The sequence below is a fragment of the Haliotis rubra genome, unplaced genomic scaffold (assembly GCF_003918875.1).
Source record: "Haliotis rubra isolate DU_JTF1 unplaced genomic scaffold, ASM391887v1 Scf6, whole genome shotgun sequence".
Taxonomy (NCBI): domain Eukaryota; kingdom Metazoa; phylum Mollusca; class Gastropoda; order Lepetellida; family Haliotidae; genus Haliotis; species Haliotis rubra.
The window spans coordinates 4850220-4862350 of record NW_025767301.1 but is presented as its reverse complement, the minus strand read 5'-3'; the positions used below and the strand labels follow the sequence as shown (position 1 = coordinate 4862350).

The 12131-nt window shown below is 41.4% G+C and overlaps 1 protein-coding gene across 10 annotated transcripts in view; it reads right to left on the bottom strand.

The window, feature by feature from the left end:
- LOC124255243 (delta-like protein D) overlaps positions 1–12131 on the bottom strand; it is a 165806-nt gene that overhangs the window by 21017 nt on the left and 132658 nt on the right. For 3 of the 10 annotated variants that reach the window (XM_046689102.1, XM_046689103.1, XM_046689107.1), the window contains one exon: positions 6370–6455. The exons of 6 other annotated variants lie outside the window; for them this stretch is intronic. The gene's annotated coding sequence lies outside the window, so the exon portion shown is untranslated. Of the gene's footprint in view, positions 1–6369; positions 6456–11773; positions 11859–12131 lie in introns of those variants that run through there. One more of the 10 variants, XM_046689108.1, reaches the window with a different exon arrangement.

The following is a 12131-nucleotide window of genomic DNA, read 5'->3' as shown; positions in this document are numbered from 1 at the left end:
CTTCGGTTTAAACATCTGCCCATGATGACAGTCTCGTACTGATAACGACTAGTGTTCAGTTTAAACCGTAATAGCGCACCTGGCGACTTCAAAGAGATTTTTACCCAAAAGCACAGGTACACATTGACAAGATAGATTTTCAGCTAACGGCGCATTGGTATGTCCGTGGGTTGTTAGCATCAAGAGATTGCAAGAGTTGTCCCGCAAAGGAATGATTTTCGAACTGAAACAAGAGCGAGGGGACTGGGGGAGTTCCTCAGAACAACTACCTCATCAAGTAATTTGGTAAAAAAAATAAGCCTTGTAAACTCCTCAAAGAAATACGTCTCAAGAAAATTTAAATTAACACCTTGCATTCTGCAACAACAGCAAGGGTAAGGTGTTACAATGCTGAGCGCGAGGGCGGGGACAATCATGTGTTCTTACACCGGGAACTTCTTCAATGACGGCTCAAAACACCTGTTCCGTAATTCGAGATGTTCTAGAGATTCTAGAGACAGGTAACGTTTTATGAAAGCAGCACAGAGCGGTAAATAAATGCCCAAGGTTATGTATTCATGTGTTAATGTGCGGAGGTTTTGTGATGGGACAAGGAGACTGCCTCTCCAAGTTAAAGTGCTCAAGAACAGAGACATGGCGGGAAAACTCGACCGCGAGAGCCAGCAAAGCAATCGAGTGACGACCTAGGTGCGCGCACCTGCCGCATAACAGTAGACGCTCGGCTATTGTGATGCCGTCGTCATTAAAAGATTGAAAACTATAAAAATGTAGTCGTATGTTACGAGAGACAAAAAGTACTGAATATGTACGTAGTGAAGTGGACACAGTACCAGTGTGTTACAATCAAAATATAAATTAGATATCTATTACGGTTCCATATTCTGAAGTCCTCGAGTTTAGCTATGATTATTAATGTGTACATACAAAATACGGCCATAAAGGGACAGGGGGAACCAAGAATGGACTTATGTTACCCATGAGGGGAGGCGAACCCATTGGCACTACTAGCCAAACACTTCATCAGTTAGACTACCCAATGTTTCTGACCGTACTTACACGTAGTATACACGATTCACTGTTTAGGCTACATATCATGCCCAGCAAATATTTGAACACAATTCACATTTTGATCTTTGGAAAGGTGTTCTAATAATGATTTAACTGATCTCTCAAAGAGACATGTCCAGACCGAATTGGATATTTAAAAAAACATGAATTTGCACAGGTGATATTGCAAGTAAACTATAAGAGTTACATTTTCCCGGCAGCTGGTTGGAGGCGACTGACAGTCGTGTGTCCAGGCATGTTCTCCAGTAGAACAAAGGCAATCAGAGAAGGTGTACGCGTGTGTTTCCATGTCGTTTTTAACCGGATTTGGGTTTTAGACGACAGAAACTGTTAGGGCCGGACGTACAGCCATCTGTGATAAGACGAGGGCAACAGATGTTTGGGGGACACGCAGGTCCCCCGGCAAACGCTTCCTCCTTCACCCTTAGGCGGAGCTAGGATGTTTTCTACACAACCTATGTGCACGTTCTCTGTATAATGTTGACAGATGCCGGCCTGTGCATAGCCATTAATCAACACAACCGTTAACTTGTTCATGCCAGCAGAGCACCATACTAATCCGTGTATTGCTTCACGAAAAGGATGTTCTTTTAATACGCCTTTAGTTCGACCTCTGATACAGACAGTAATACCTTCTTTGTGAAGATCTGTTTACAACACATAGCGGTATTGTTGGATATCCGCAATGATTAATGTCTATCGCTATTCCGTCCAACCCCATCCGATATGACGACAGCGTTTGTAACATCCATTACATTAAACTAATCAAAACTATTCTTTAGGCTATTATGTAGCATATGGGTAGCAAAAATGACGCTTTTCTATCTGTCAATTGATAGTTAATTTCATTCATCAGTTAAAATCAATGAATAGCGTTATGGTGTAGAAATGTGTTGCGTTAACATACTACTCAAAATTAGTTAAGGATACGCGAATCTTTAATATTGCAAAAGTTAATCTTTAACGTCCTTTGAGTAGCATATATCTCGTTCATATATCATCCAATATCTGCCTATTGTCTCTAAGATGTCTTTAATAGGTAACCTATTAATGTAGCATCTGTCGTGTGCTTGATAATCCTATCACAATCATTGACCCAAATTCCTCCACAATGGCTAACTTTATCCCCCCCAACTGTAAACATCACCGACTAAGTGGAGGAACCTGCAATCAGCTGGATGGTTATTACCTGCCCTCGTTAAAGTTAAACTACCAACACGCGGCGTCTTTTGTTCTTCAATGGGCTGGCGACTTCCAATGACAAATTCACCTGCCGAAACATCGCCGACTATACTCGACAATTTGAACGGATTTGAAAATGATTGCATCCATCATCATATGCTTTCTCGCCACTTGAGCGGTTAAACATTGAAAAGAAGGTAACCCAACCCCATTAAAACCATTGTCCAATGTCGCATTAACGCCGCGCGGCCTCTTTGATGTTTTACAGGACATTATTAACATCGCGTAGTAATGTCTGCCACGCGTCTCGCGACATCGGACTTGTTTCTGTAAGTCATCGTCTCTAATTACCAAAATTTTATTCTAAAGATTTAATGATCCCGCTAAAGCCACCTACATCAAGTTAATTTCTATATACACAATCACTATCTTTAACAATGAACTTTCATGGACAACGTGACCACTGTCTGCTTTATGACCGTACGGTCTAGCACCATCGATGACCAAGCTGGCTGTAATTAAATCGTTTCTCTCGATCTGGGATTAACACCTTGATTTATCCTAATCTCGTAAATTCTGGAGACAGTTTATAGGATTAATCAACGTTGTAGACGCGGAGGCGGAATTGCTGGTGCTCGCCAGTCATAAATATGTGTATCTTTTGTTGATCTATCTGTGATGCTAGACAAACAAGTATTGTTGTTAAAAAGATTGCCTCCACTCGCCAACACAGAAGGTGTGTGTTTATACCTATATAGGAGTAATTAGATTGTCGATGGGATAATTAAACGCAATTAAGTTAACCATATGCTCAAATTAAGCGATTTATTGTATAAACATATTCACTGACATGTCTCTTTCGAAAGTTCGGCGCCAAGAAGTTCTTTTTTTATTTCTTCCTTGTAGGAAACCTCCTTGAGGAAAAGTACATAACAAACATTCTTACTCAAATCTTCAGTACTCTCCTGTTCACAAGTGCATTATCTATTTTGTTCCTAACAGAATGGCTATTAAATAATTGAGTGTCAGAAAATGACTGATTCAGTCAAGAAGTCTTGAAAATAATGTGATCCCAACAGTCAGCAATTTCATTCTTTCTCATATTGAATGTGTATTCAGCATTTTCTTTGAGCTATTGGACTTAAGTTAATAATTCATACTTTATTTATGGAGTATGTGAGAAACCATGACCGATCAATACATCTTAGAAAATTGATAGCTTAGTGGATGCAAAACCATCTAAATTTGAGTTACCTCCCTTGCACGATGCCGCTCTTCGGCTATTCACTTAATCCTCAATCATGATTTAGAAAGGTTAACGGAAGATCTTTTTTGACCGGAGGCGATAACAAAATACATTTCCATCTACTCAAAATAATAATCACTGTTGGCTTTTTGTTGTGTTTCCCATCGCAGTTAAATTTTCCGTGACTAATTATCATTCTGAGTCCCTTAGTCCCTGATCTGTAGGAGAGATACGACGTTAGACCGAAAAAAAACAATAGAGTTTTTTTCGTTATGATTATTTTATAATCTATACATACATTATTGTTATCGACAAATGCCCTTATCTAAAAGAGTAAAAGCTCCGCCTTATCTCAATCCGGGCACTGCGGGTAAGAATTTGCTTATCTGTGTAATATTAACCGGCTGTTCTGTCAGAATGGAGCTTAAGGGGTGAGCAAAAACTGTTCAAATTATCTAGTCCAATCTATATATACTTCAAAAACACCGTGCATGTACTTAAATCCTCACCCCAAGGCAGATCGTTATGGAAGTTGCTTGGTTATTGCTTGGCCAGCCTTGGGGGGTAATTTGACGGGTGGTGAAGTAGGCCGCGCCAGAATATCACCAGTTGGTTTGGCCTACCCCACAGGTAGCTAGCTCATCATATCACCAGTTGGTTGGTCTAGCCCACAGGTAGCTAGCTCATCATATCACCAGTTGGTTGGCCTAGCCCACAGGTAGCTAGCTCATCATATCACCAGTTGGTTGGCCTAGCCCACAGGTAGCTAGCTCATCATATCACCAGTTGGTTGGCCTAGCCCACAGGTAGCTAGCTCATCATATCACCAGTTGGGCCTAGCCCACAGGTAGCTAGCTCATCATATCACCAGTTGGTTGGCCTAGCCCACAGGTAGCTAGCTCATCATATCACCAGTTGGTTGGCCTAGCCCAAAGGTAGCTAGCTCATCATACCACCAGTTGGTAAGTCTAGCCCACAGGTAAATCATCGCGTGGCCACAGGCTCCTGCCAGGTGATAAGTCCAATTTACCAGTACATTAACAGCGGTGACGACACCAGCCAAATGATAATCCTCCTTAATGTCAATGCTTCACTAGAGAGTCCCACCTGTATGTATATTAGTGATGACGTGGCCAGTACCTGTGGCTAGTACGTGCGGTCAGTACTTATTTCTGGGGATAAAATTACCCGCATGAAATAAACCTATTCGAAGCATGTAAATATGGAAAGCTGCCAGAATTAGAATGGCAATCGGAAATGTATGAATATTAGTGAGCGACAATACCTCGTGGGCTTGCATGCACTATTAAAAATGTCACGTTTGGTTCTCATGACTCGTGCCGTTGCTGTAGCATAGTGAGTGAGTGAGTTTAGTTTTACGCCGCACTCAGCAATATCCCAGCTATATGGCGGCGGTCTGTAAATAATCGAGTCTGGACCAGACAATCCAGTGATCAACAGCATGAGCATCGATCTGCGCAATTGGGAACCGATGACATGTGTCAACCAAGTCAGCGAAACTGACCACCCGATCCCGTTAGTCGCCTCTTACGACAAGCATAGTCGCCTTTTATGGCAAGCACATGGGTTGCTGAAGACCTATTCTACCCCGGATCTTCACGGGTCTGCTGTAGCATAGGAAACAGACAGACATGTCCTACAGTTAAAGTAGCAAACGCCACTAAGACACTTGTCACAATCAATCTTCTGGAAGATGTCACACCATAACCAACTTTCTGTGATATATACGTCATATCACAACCAACTTTCTGTGATATATACATCATATCGCAACCAACTTTCTGTGATATATACGTCATATCACAACCAACTTTCTGTGATATATACGTCATATCACAACCAACTTTCTGTGATATATACGTCATATCGCAACCAACTTTCTGTGATATATACGTCATATCACAACCAACTTTCTGTGATATATACATCATATCATAACCAACTTTCTGTGATATATACGTCATATCACAACCAACTTTCTGTGATATATACATCATATCGCAACCAACTTTCTGTGATATATGTCATATCGCAACCAACTTTCTGTGATATATATGTATGTCATATCGCAACCAACTTACTGTGATATATACATGTACGTCATATCACAACCAACTTTCTGTGATGTGTCATATCACAACCAACCTTCCGTAATATAAATGTACTATCATAACCAACTTTCTGTGATATATATGTGACATCACAACCTTCTTTTTGTGACAGCAAATGTAATAACCACCAGCACCTCTCTGTGATTTCTATACACCACAACCAACTCTCTTATACACAACGCAAATAGTGACCTCAACTAATCTCCTGTAATGAAATATGTAATACCACATCCAACAAATGAAGTATACGGACTAGATATTAATAGTATGTACAGTGAGTGAGTGAGTTTACTTCTACGCTGCTTTTAGCAATATTCCATCAATATCACGGCGGGCGACACCAGAACTGGTCTATGTACAGTGACGAGTACAGGACTAGGTACTATCATCAGTGTGTAAGTACAGTTATACACCGGCTGTAGTACAGTTATACGCCGGCTGTAGTATAGTTATACGCCGGCTGTAGTACAGTTATACACCGGCTGTGGTAAAATCCCAGGCATATAACGACAAGGGGAGAATAATGAATTGGCTTCACACTTTATACCGTGTTAACAATAGAAGTAATGTCTTCGATGTGTTCAGCAAATTCTTCAGCCACCCGTCACCCCGATGTCGTTGGTTTGGACCAACCGGAAACCACGCCGTTAATCTCTCCATGGAGAATGGTCTTGCACACACCAAACCATACGAGACAACAACCATTCACACAATCAAAATCACACAATCAAAGTCACATACCTAGTTGTTGGTTGTGCGTCAACACCCGGCCACGCCTTTATTGTCAACCGTGCATGAACCCAAACTGTCCACTCCAACAACGCGTCCTAAAGTCAGAATGTAGGTATGTTATTAAAGCAAGTCAGCGAAATCATCGGAATTAAACCATGCATGTCAAGCTGGCTCTTTGTCTATCGGCTTCTAAACGATTTCATCGATTTTCTCACCGACTGAAACAAGTGCGTCGGAAATCAGCATCATTGGTAATCGATGATGTTTGAAGGATGCTTGTCGCCTATTGTTGCAGAGCGGCCTCACTGCCGCCAGATAACCCAGAGTGCGTGGGAACTCTATTGCAGAGAGCCTAACCAGGGTATACGAGCTATATTCACTGTGTAAGTGGTGATGATAACGATTTGATACAACGGTAAATACAGCCTCACAATAGTCAGCAGACTCAGGACACAAGTGTACGAAGTAACACGGTTCTATATAGGGTTGAGTGAAGCCGTAACAGAATTGCCTGTACATTCGGGCCCTCTCTCGAGGAAATATACAATACACGTGCTTGGGTTGTGTGATTTTATATACCACGAGGGTGCAATTAATTCATCACGGAGTATGATCCCAGCGTACCAATAGTTTCCTTTTAAATTTTAATGTTTAAGTCATGTCGAACATAATTAATTGTTCATGACGATAAAGTTATAGGTTCCATCACTGCGCTGTAGACGTTGTCACGATTCCTGAAAACACATTTGTGTTAACTGGGACCGCATTAGGGCGTCTTCTTCCAGATCATCACGCAACTAACAAATGAAACTTCCAATTACTTTCGTAATCGCGTTTGTAACATGATCCAACTTATGATTAGCAGGACTGTTTTTTCCGGATATTACCTTTGATAATACATTCGATGCTTTGACTTAATGTCTCAAAAGATATCGACCCAAGTTTTACGGCGTATTTGCAAGATTATACGAGTGCTGCCTTGACTTGAGTTAATTCGCAACTCGACACACCTCACTAATCCCAACGTTTTCTATTCCAGGTGGACAAGGCGATTAGAGTTATCTCCCTTACACTGCTATCCGGGGTGGACATCCATAGAAAGGCAAGTGTTTGTACAATGTATCATGCATAATGTTTGTCTTATGGAACTCGTCATGAGATATAAAGACATTCATATTACATTATAACATGTAGCATCCCCATAAGTTGTAACACAGCCTGTATAATACACGTACTGCATGTGTAAAGACATTACACTCACGGCACCCACCCTGAGCAGTCTCAATACAACTGATATTATTCACAAAACCAAGAGTGAGTATGGTTTTACGCCGCGTTTAGCAATATTCCAGCAATATCACGGCGGGGGACACCAGAAATGGGTTTCACACATTGTACCCATGCGGGGAATAGAAAACGGGTCTTCTGCGTGACTAGTGAACGCTTTAACAACACGACTACCCCACAAAACCAGGAAACGTGTGACACATTCACTGACATTTCACAATTTGTATCAGTTGCGATACAAAATGCAGGTTTTGATTCAGTAAATATGAATCGTCCAAACATTAAGTACAATAGATATGGAAGAAGTATAAATCAAGGCTAGGCTTTAACTTAGTGTCACCTGGGGAACAAGGAAACAAACCCTCAACGCTACAGCGAAACTTTCTCACGTTGGGGAACATCTGGGAAAACTTGAGTGGAACACGTGGTTCGATGGCACGCGACTCCTAACCCCGACACGACACCAGCATACTTAAGTTATTAGAACGACATACAGAACTCGTACTAATATCCGGCCATGGGACGTTAAGCTCGTTTAAACATCAGATATAGTTTCAAAACACCAACACATTGCGGACTGCCTTTACTGTACCCTTGTCGAATATAACCTGGTCATTTTAGATGTAGGTAACAAGAAATAAATACTTGACCATACTATTATGTCAAAGAATCATTCTGTAGATTGGTCAGAACCTAATGTCATTACAAATACCGATGCCATTATAGATTTAATAATAATTTATTTTTTAAATCGTTTTTGATTAAAGTGTTATGTGTTTTTTGTTATATATTTTACTACTTCAGATTTAGCCTCGTCACACTCTAGGTACACGCTACACGCTACTACACAATTTCGAATCCGGGAAAGATTTATTGCAATAATTGGGCAATAACATCTGAGGGTTATATTACATTCCTATCAGCACTGTCAACGACTGATGGCGAAATTACAGCCAGAGGCACGCCATCCCAGATTTAACAGATGAAGTGAAGATATCCCAACACTGATAAACTCATCATTAAGTCACTGCATCCTTTAATGCATCTATTTCACCATTGTACTGCTGGATTTTCTCGACTGGTAGGCCATCTCTCTCGATAATGCCTGTTAGCAAACACAGCCTGCCCCAACCAAAAACACACATTCGACAAGAGAGCTGTCAATTTCCCTCTTGTGAACATAAGCCGTTGCTTCATTACAAACGGATGTTTACAAATATTTACAGGTATATTGTATTTGGAATGGATTCAGATGTAGTGGGTGTGGGACGTTGCCATGACGTTGCTTGTGCCGGGGGCGACGTCAACGCGGCTGATCACAATAATTAAGCCACACAATAATTCCCCTTGTCTGTGTAGACGGTGGCGGATTGGGTATGAAGTCATGTCATCGATGGGTCTATGTCAATACCCGGCGTTGAATGAGTGAGATAAAATTAATTTGTTTCAACCGAGAACCGACGTTGAGCCTTACCAAAACTGCCATCAATCCCACTATTTTCATGAATGAGTTAGCGAGTATGGTTTTACGCAGCTTTTAGCAATATTCCAGCAACATCACTGCCGGGGACACCAGTAATGGGTATACTTTGATGAACGTTTTCCTCTCTCGCAAATGATCCGGTGCTTAAATTCTCTTGCGATTTTACCATGCCATTTTGATGAATGGAATTTGGAAGTTAAATCTTATGAATAAGAAAACATTTCAATAACAAACTTTGGTGATTTTTGCAATTAAGAAAATCGACGTAATTTTCTGTATCTTCGATTAATGTACACCAGACCGAAAAAATGTCTCCATTTCAGAAATAACAGCACAGAAATGCTAAGCAGATAATATTGTGTCAGCAGGTCACCATGAAATTGTCATAAACTCACAAGAAACAACACTAGAAATGGTGCCTGCTTCTGCTCAACCTCTTCCTACCACACACCAGGTGCAGAACGTTACCCACAGCGCCAGATGTCTGGCGAGCCCCTGACCTGTGACCCGAGCGCGTGGCTGGCGCGCGTGTGTGCTCGCTGCCTCCACACGTGGGAACTTTCTCGGGTGATGCCTCGACTGACTTCAGTCTCTTGTGACAGTTATGGCAGAGTTTCTAACAAATACGTATATACTCAATACTTATAATAAGTGCGTGTTAGTTTTCATTTCACAATTAATCTTGTATATAATCAACCGATAACAGTGAACATCACTTTCAGCGTCGTACATAACGCGTTTTTGAAGACTTAAATATTTAAATTTTAAGAAAAGTGAGGGGAGAGATACTGAAAATAGTGTTTAACTATAATGTGTTCTTCAACATACTACCGGAATTTTGTTCTCCAGTATTAATTAATGTGAGTCTAAGTTCTGTTTTAGAATTTCGTTTACTCGTAACGTATAACTCCACGTATAACTATCGTCGAGTGAGTGAGTGAGTTGAGTTTTACGCCGCACTCAGCAATATTCCAGCTATATGGCGGCGGTCTGTAAATAATCGAGTCTGGACCAGACAATCCAGTGATCAACAGCATGAGCATCGATCTGCGTAATGGGGAACCGATGACATGTGTCAACCAAGTCAGCGAGCCTGACCACCCAATCCCGTTAGTCGCCTTTTACGACAAGCATAGTCGCCTTTTATAGCAAGCATGGGTTGCTGAAGGGCTATTCTAATAGACCCGGACCTTCACGGGTCATAACTATCGTCGAAGTCATTTTTATTTCACAGTGAATCTCCAATAACCGTTTATCTGACATGCGATACAACACTCGTTATGGAATCGAAAGAATCCAGAAAAGGCATTTCAAGTATTTAACTTTAATCTCAGCGTCAGCACAGCGAGTTGCAAAAAAAAATAGAGTAAACGCACCAAACCTTCAATCAAGGCTAGCTAGTGAACATTCCTTTCTGGAATCTCTCACAACCTTATTGAAACCGTTTTGAGCGGCATGAAATTCGGTATTTGTTAACAGTTAACCTTTACATATACAACATGGGTCATCGTTTTCAAAGCAGATCTCGCAAGTCCACGTATACGTTGATCGTTAAATGGCGGATATTCGAGAACATGGGACAGGATATGATAGTCCAGTAAATCTCGTGGTCTCGTATAAACCCGTCATCTATGGCACTTGATGCACTGATAGTGTCAATCACGGCCACCCAGAACATCACTGCTGCCCGTTCTGCACAAACTTGCGTTACTGGTGTACGTAGTCAAGGAAACTACGCTACAACACCCATCGCATTACGCAGAGCCGACATGGATACAACCTCACACATTATCAACATTTAAAACCAAACTATACGTCTTTGTAAGTAGGTTAATAACTTAACTGTTGATGAATAAGCGGTGCAACAGCTGTCTAAATATCAGAAATCACGAGCGCATGAAATATTATTAAACGTTAAACGAAATATAAGGTATGTACATCATACGACATGCACGAAAGCTTCAAGCAGGCCATCATTATTAAGTACAGCCAATAAAATACGATAACTCGCCACTATGGTAATTGTCAGTTAATATGTAGAACGTCAACCGTTACAAGGGTGTTTCTACGTTAAAATCACCGTGTAGCGTAATGGCGACGTTACCTGATTCTTCCATGTTACACTTTTCGGCTCTGTGGGATCAAAGGTATCCCTTGCTAGAGAGCGCTCTGGTGAAACGTGTCAGAGCATTAAGTATCCCAGAGACCTAAAGATGGGACCCATTACTGTAAATCGTGTTTAATCAACTTGTGACGATCAAAAAGCATTGATGTTCAAACAGTTCCCACCCCCGACGTCAGCCCACTGTTGCCTTCCTCTGACTGTTTGGAGGCATCGAACCCTTTTATCACAACCGATACTTTCACATACAGACCTAAAATGCATGTTAACACATAATTCGACAGGGACTAGAAAGCGGAGAAATGGGCTTCTTTACATTGTATCTGGTCATGACATGCCAGAAAGAAATCGAAAAGGATAAATGACAATAAAGGTATGTTCTAGGAGCCATGTAAGAGGCTGTATTTGACAACATTCACGACAATTAGGTTCATACGTAAAACATCAATGAACATTGTACAGATGACAAAAGCAGGTAATGAACGGCTGATAACCGGGAGGCTCATACACTGTAAACCTACCAAACACAGCGACCCAGGTGAATTAGGTAAATCCAGAAAGCACGTTAGGTCCACACAGCATACATGTAACCAGAACAATATCCACACTACACATGGTAGTAGCCGTTGGTTCGGAGTCCGTCAACCCACACTAGTCAACTCCAAGTGGTGAGAAGGCTGCTCGGACGATGTGGCACTGCGACAGGCTATGGCATCTCGACGCTGCTATCGTTTGTATTGACAATCTCTGACCCGATGTTGGAAATACTATTCCAATATGGCTGAGAAACTTTTTGATGTCACGTGATGCGCACAATGCCTCTATTGTTGTAGGAAAAAAAATGGCAGTTCAGCACACCTTTCAGCGACCTTGGTGCAG